Source organism: Tenrec ecaudatus, chromosome Y, assembly GCF_050624435.1.
Source record: "Tenrec ecaudatus isolate mTenEca1 chromosome Y, mTenEca1.hap1, whole genome shotgun sequence".
Lineage (NCBI taxonomy): Eukaryota > Metazoa > Chordata > Mammalia > Afrosoricida > Tenrecidae > Tenrec > Tenrec ecaudatus.
Window position 1 is genome coordinate 17,510,260 of NC_134549.1, and position 6,701 is coordinate 17,516,960.

Below are 6,701 nucleotides of genomic sequence, written 5' to 3' on the forward strand. Positions count from 1 at the left end.
TCACAGTTTCTTAACCTTAGAATAATAAAAGCACTAGGTTCAAAGACAATCACAGGGATATGCAAGATTCAAGAGAGCCACAAAGGGATCCTAATTAACTGAGTTATCCCTCAATGCTTTTTAGCAGCAAAGTCACAAATAGTTTGCAACGCTTTTGTCTGCAGAGACACAGAGGCTCAGGGGACTAAATAGTCACCCATTAGTAAACACCTTGGTCAGCTGGATGCTTCCTACAGACCTTAACTTGCTCTTTTTGAGGATTTCATCAAACTGTTGCAACAAGACTGTGTGTGTGGTGTGGTAGTGTTTTGTAGCTGTCACTGCTCTGCCTCGACTCGTTTGCTTCTTATTTGGACCTGATGGTTCATGTGAGACGTCTCAGACTCTGGAAATATTTTGGACTCAACACATTTCCTGAGGGAGCAGGAGGTGAAATGTCAGGACACCAAATGTGGAATGGTGACAAAGACTTTGATCCAAAGCCAACAGAGAGATAATGTGATCCCCTACAGAAGAGGTTCTCAACCTGTGGGGCGCGACCCCTGTGGGGGTCAAACAATCCTTTCACAGGGGTGGCCTCAGACCATCGGAAAACACGTAAATATTTCACAGTACATAATTACATATTGTTTGTGATTAATCACTCTGCTTCCTTGTGTTCAATTTGTAACAATGAAAATACATCCCGACTATCAGATATTTACATTATGATGCAGAACAGTAGCAAATTACATTTAGGAAGTAACAACGAAAATAATTTGATGGTTGGAGGGTCAAGTCACCACAACATGAGGAACTCTATTACAGGGTCGTAACATCTGGAAGGTTGAGAACCACTGACCTGCAGGTAGTCCCCTAAGTTTATCTTTCTACCAAGGGATAGTAGGGAAGAATGAATTTATGCTTGATGAATCCTTACATAGTTTGCAATTATTCCTTGTATAATGGGAGAAAGATTTTGTGATACTTTAACCTGCATCATAAGCTACAGGAAATAAGTTTTCATTTGTCAGCAAGAGTGTGCGTATTCTTTCTGTGTTCCTGGGAAGGGGGCATGGAGAGGTACCAATAAGCCCGGGAGCCTATGATGCATAGCACTGGTTCTCAACCTTCCTAATGTCGCGATCCTTTAATACAGTTCCTTCTACTGGGATGACCCCCAACCACAAAATAATGTTTCTTACTACATCATAATGGTAATTTTGCTACTGTATGAATCATAATGTAAATATCAGACACGTAGGAATTTCATTTCACAAATTGAACATAATTAAAGGATAGCCATTAATCACAAAACAATATGTAATCATGCTATGTGAAATATTTATTTCTAATTACAAATAGATGACATTTGGTCTTGAAGCATGGTGTAGCATGGGTAACTCTCTTCACACCTGGCACTAGTATGTGGGCGTATCTGCATATGAATAGAGGAGCTGTGTCTCTGTTGCTAAGACCTTCAGAAATACATGTTTTCCAATGGTCTTAGGCGACACTTCTGAAAGGATCGTTCAATCACTAAAGGGGTGGCGACCCATAGGTTGAGAACCTGTCATGTTCAGCCAGGAGGAAACTAGGGATCCGTCTTAATGTTTCCTGCAGGTTGGCAAGGAGGTGGAAGGGATGCAATTGCGCAGAGTTTCGTGTATTTTATTTTTGATGAGACAGTGTGGGATCCTGGAACGTTTCTACAGGGCACTCCCACCAGGTGCTCCACAAAGACGAACAAGTTCCATGCTCCAGGCACTAATTACGCCCTCAGAAACCATGGAGGGGTCTTGCACATCATGGGATGCTGCACTGTATCAATGGTTTATCTATTGGGATCCAAACCAGAAGATCACGGTTTGAACATCAGCCTTTCTGTTTTGCAGGAGCTGCATGCATTCCAGGATGTGTTCATCCGAGTGCATTCAGTTGCTCTACTCAGCATAAACAGGGTATAGAGACACGGGGAGACTTGTCGTTCCCTATATCTTTCTGTCCTCATTGCCTTTGCACCTGAGTTTAGTTTGTGTTATTATTTTGTGATATAACGTGGCTTCCATGAATGTATCTGTTATAATGGAATCCTCTGTGATGACATTCCTTAGTAGAAGCATCAGGGTGGGATAGTACTCCTTAGTCCCTCCTCAATTTATTTCATGTGGATGTCAAGGGAGTTTCCTGAGGTGTCGATCCTGATCCTTTCAACTCCCAAGGGATTTTTAGACAAGTGAGCAGAGAGAACCCTGATCTCCCTGCAGAAAGAAAGAAGATGGGGAGGTCAGGAGCTCCCTGAGGCAGCTGTGTCTGGCATATCCAAGCACTCATCCCTTCACAACCCCAAGGAAATAGAAAGGAAGCGAGTTTCTCTGAGGTTTGGCTAAACAGAACTTTCATCTCTCATGGGATTCAAGGACAGCACACCCTGCTGATGGAATACATAGCTGTCTGCAGCCAGGAAAGGGGTGTGGATCAGGGTGACTCTGGATTGGCAATCCCTTCCCAGTGATTTACCTAGACCCAGGTAAAGCCACATGCTAAAATACAGTCAGATTTCAGAGTCAGTTCACACTCTCATATGCTATCAGTATACTGGGAACCAGTCCTACACCCAAAAGAAGACAGAGCATTGTCCTCAGGTAGATGCCCTGAATTTGGGCTTCACACACCATAATAAGACAATTACTTCAGGGTGGTGGTGCTTCTATCACTGTGAAATGATTAAGGATCCTAGTCAAAACCCTTAATCCCTTAAAATCCTATGTGCTGCAGTGAATTAATTGGGATCTCTCAGCGAACCATGGGTTTTTAATGAGAAACTGCTGAGGATCACGACTGTTCTGAGAAAGGAAAGGTAGAGGGGACTACGGACAGGATTCCGTAAGTGATTATTCCGTAAGTGATTATTACAAAGGCTAATTGTGATGGACGAAGCCTGATCTCTCAACACAAAGATGGGTCACTGTCCCCAACCTCACTCTTGGCCGTCAAGCCCATTCCAACCCAGCAAAGCCATGGGGCAAAGAACTGCACTTCTACTCTGGGAATTCTTGTATTTCCCCTCATATGTGATTGGTACTTTTCTCTGTAATGAGATTATCATTCTGTTTCCTGGAAAACATATTGATCTAATAAGAGGGAGAAATAAAATTCACAATCAAGAAGAAATGAAATCAAAATACAACACCACCACCACAAAAAGCACTCAATGATATACTGTGAGAAAAATATCAGTGACAACCACACACAAGTATGAAGTCAGAATTTCCTAACAAGCACCAACACACACATGGAGAGCCACACCCCACGCAAAAATGTTATACATGAAGAACAAAGAAGCGTAACACAACACACTTACACACTCTCACAAAACACGTGCAAGTATAAGGCAAAATTTCTGGAATATACATATCAATAACCTCACCCAAGGTCAATGGACTAATTCTAAAGTTAAAGGAATGAGAGAAGCGGGTGGGTCAGAAAACAAAAGCTATCAAATGCTACCTCATGCTTCCTCTGACCTCATACACCCAGACCTGGAACTACTTAAAACCAGAGGCTGCCCAAAAGCATATGAAGCATAGAGCAACCAGAGGAAAGCCGGGACCGTACTATTGATAAGTGTTTAACTGAATAGCAGAAGAAAGGAGACCTAGACCAGGGAGCTTCCTGGACGTGCGGTTCCTGCCTGGTGAACCTCCTTGGCCCAAGGTAAGGCTGAGACCCAAACACACAGTGCTCGCCAAGGGAGGTCCGGCGCAGAGATGTTGCAAAGAGAAAAGGAAGACACCCCAGAGCACACAGGGAGAGTCTTCTCCTGCAGGTGATGCCCTAGATTTGGATTCCAGCTACCTAAACAGAGGGACCATTAACATTGGTCGTTTTAAGAACCCTAATTGGTGATGTTTCTCCCATCAGAGCACTTGAGAAGAGAATGCAGAGGGCTCTTTCCAAAAGTCAATCCTTGATGCAGGGACAGTGTGATCTAATAATCCCTACTGTGCTCTAGGGACACGCAATTGAGGTCGCATGTTTGGTAATCCACTGGGGTGCTTACCACCAAGTCACTGGTTCAAAGCTCTCAGTCAATCTGAGGGACTTGATGAGGCCTCTACTCCTGGAGACATCGGCAGTCATTAGGAAGCTAAAGAGGCACTTCAGTTCTTTCCCATAGTTGACTCCTAGTTGGAAGAGGCACAGAATTCAAGTAATGTTGTGCCTTGGGAAATTAATTACATAGATGAATATCCATAAGGACAAAACCCTGTCACACATGTGAGATTCTGGGCTCTAGAGCCATGTAGGTAACCTATTGCTTAATCCACTCTCAGCAGATAACCCACTCCTCACAGTTTTCTATGTTGTCTCAATCTAGGTGGGGAAGGTGTGATGCTGGGAGTTTCTGTCAACAGGGCCAGGTCTTGATTCTAAGGTATTGGTTCTTTACGATGGCATCATCCTTGTTGATGGGATTTCATAAAATGCCATCAATTCCAAGCTGAGACTTACTGTGAACAGCCAATGAGGGGGAAGAGAGCTACCTGTGGGTGTGGCCTCATGATTTAAAAGGTCTCCTTGAGAGCTCTGTAGCTTTGTTCTGGACCTGGACCCTTCCACTGACCTGAAGGTTTGGGGACTTGGGAGAGAATCGTTTCATCGTTCCTGCTTCTCTGGAAGTTGTCAGTCTCAACACACTTGAGGAAGAAGGCTGCCATTGGACCTTCCATCTTGGATTCATCATCCACTGTATCTGCTTGATTACCGGTAAGAGTCCAAGACTGAAATGTGAGCTTTGCCAGCCTCTGGAACTGAAAGTTGAAATAGGGAGTAAGCAGAAAATTCTGGAAATGGTTCTGTGGAATGAAGTCGGGAGGGAACTAGGCGTTTGTACACGGCATACCCATCTTGGCCCTCTTGGAAGCTAAGTGAAGTGAGTGTTTCTATATTGTGTTTTGAACATATGGATGTGTTTCCTCTACTCCATATAAGAAGGGTAAACAGATTAAGGTGTCCTGCTCACCATCAATCCCCTTCACACCTCAGAATCTATTCAGGGACTTGATGTGTCTTAATATCTTGTCTTTGTGCAATGGTCCATTATGTGTATCAACTTGCTGGGTCCATATGCTCTGTAGTGTGGCAGTTATGTAAGGATGTCAGTTTGGGAGTTGGGCTCCAGTGTGGGCTTATTCCTCCATCAATCAAGGGTTGGAGGCTTCAAAACCACCAGACTCTGCAGTTCACACCGAAGACAGTGTGCTCCCATAAAGACACACAGCAGCGTTAAACAAAGTAGGTCATTCTTCCCACTGAGGTTAAACGGGTATGCACATTCATTGCAAAAGTGATGCCTGTACTTTATTTTGGGAGATACATGAGGCTATCTGCTCCCATTCAGAATTACAGCATGGAAACACATAGGAGCAGTTTACTCTGTTCTATGTGGTTGCCATTCATGGACAGGGACAGTGACAGTAAGGTTTTGATACTTTATTGCAGCTTTACCACATAAGGTTTCAATGACCAGCAAGTGTATGAGTAAGTTTACTGTTTCCCTAAGAAGACGGCTCACACGAGGGCCAAGAAATGTACAAGTTTGTGATATGAAACCTTGAGTGGACTAGAGAGCAGTTGTAACCTGTTCTACAGTATAGCCATGAGGGGGTATAGCATGAAATGACACTGGATTCAGTTTCTTTCCTTTATTACGTTAAACTGTGTTATCTTTAAAAGGATCTGATATGATGGAATCCTGTAGGAAGCTGGTCCAAGGTCAAAAGATTCTGTGTAGGATAGCAATCCTTAATCCTTTCTTAATCTTTACCAGATTGATATAAGCAGAGGTTCCTGAGGTGTGAATTCAGAACCTTTGATCCAGCTAGGGATTGGAGAAAAGTTGGCAGAGAGAAGCAGGATCTGTCTGCAGCAAGACAGGTGACTTGGATCTGGGTGCCTCTGTAGACCTGCAGCCCCTGCTTGGTGAAGCTTCTGAGCTCATTAAGGCTGATGTTCAGAGACGCAGTGATCCCTAGGCAAGTCAAGCCTAGACATTTTGCAAGAAGACAAGGAACTGGGCCAGAACACACAGGGAGAGAAACCTATCCATGAGCTGAGGTCCTGGATTCGGATTGTATACAAATGAACAATAACACAGCTCATCTTGGGGGTTTTAAGACCCCCAGTTGGTGACGCTACTCTCACAATCTTCCTTGAAATCTAAGAGAACGTGCTGGACTCTTCTCCAGAGAGCAATGCTGCATAGACACCCAGTGGGGTCCACGAATCCCTACTGTGTTCGAGAGGGATGCAATCTCGGTGGCATATTTTGTTGGGCTTTGGGTTGCTCACCGTCAGATCAGCAGCTCAAATCTGATCGGTGATGATGGATGAGTCCAGGCTCTCTTGCAATGATTGCCAGTCCTTAGGAACCCAAAGAGGCATTTCGCTTCCATAAGGTTTCTCAAAGTCAGAAGAGAGTCAGTGGGTTTAAGGTTTTGCTTTGGGAAATGAGCTACCCACATGAAAATGCAAAGGAAAAACGATACTGCACATATGAGAATATTGGTGATACAACCTTTTCTGGAAAAAATTGCTAAATCCACTCTAATCTACTAACACACTTCTCAAAGATTTCCATGTTCCCCTACGCACAGTGTGCACAGAGATGGCTGAGGGCTTGTGTCAACAGGGCTGGGGCTGGATTCTCAGGGGTTGGT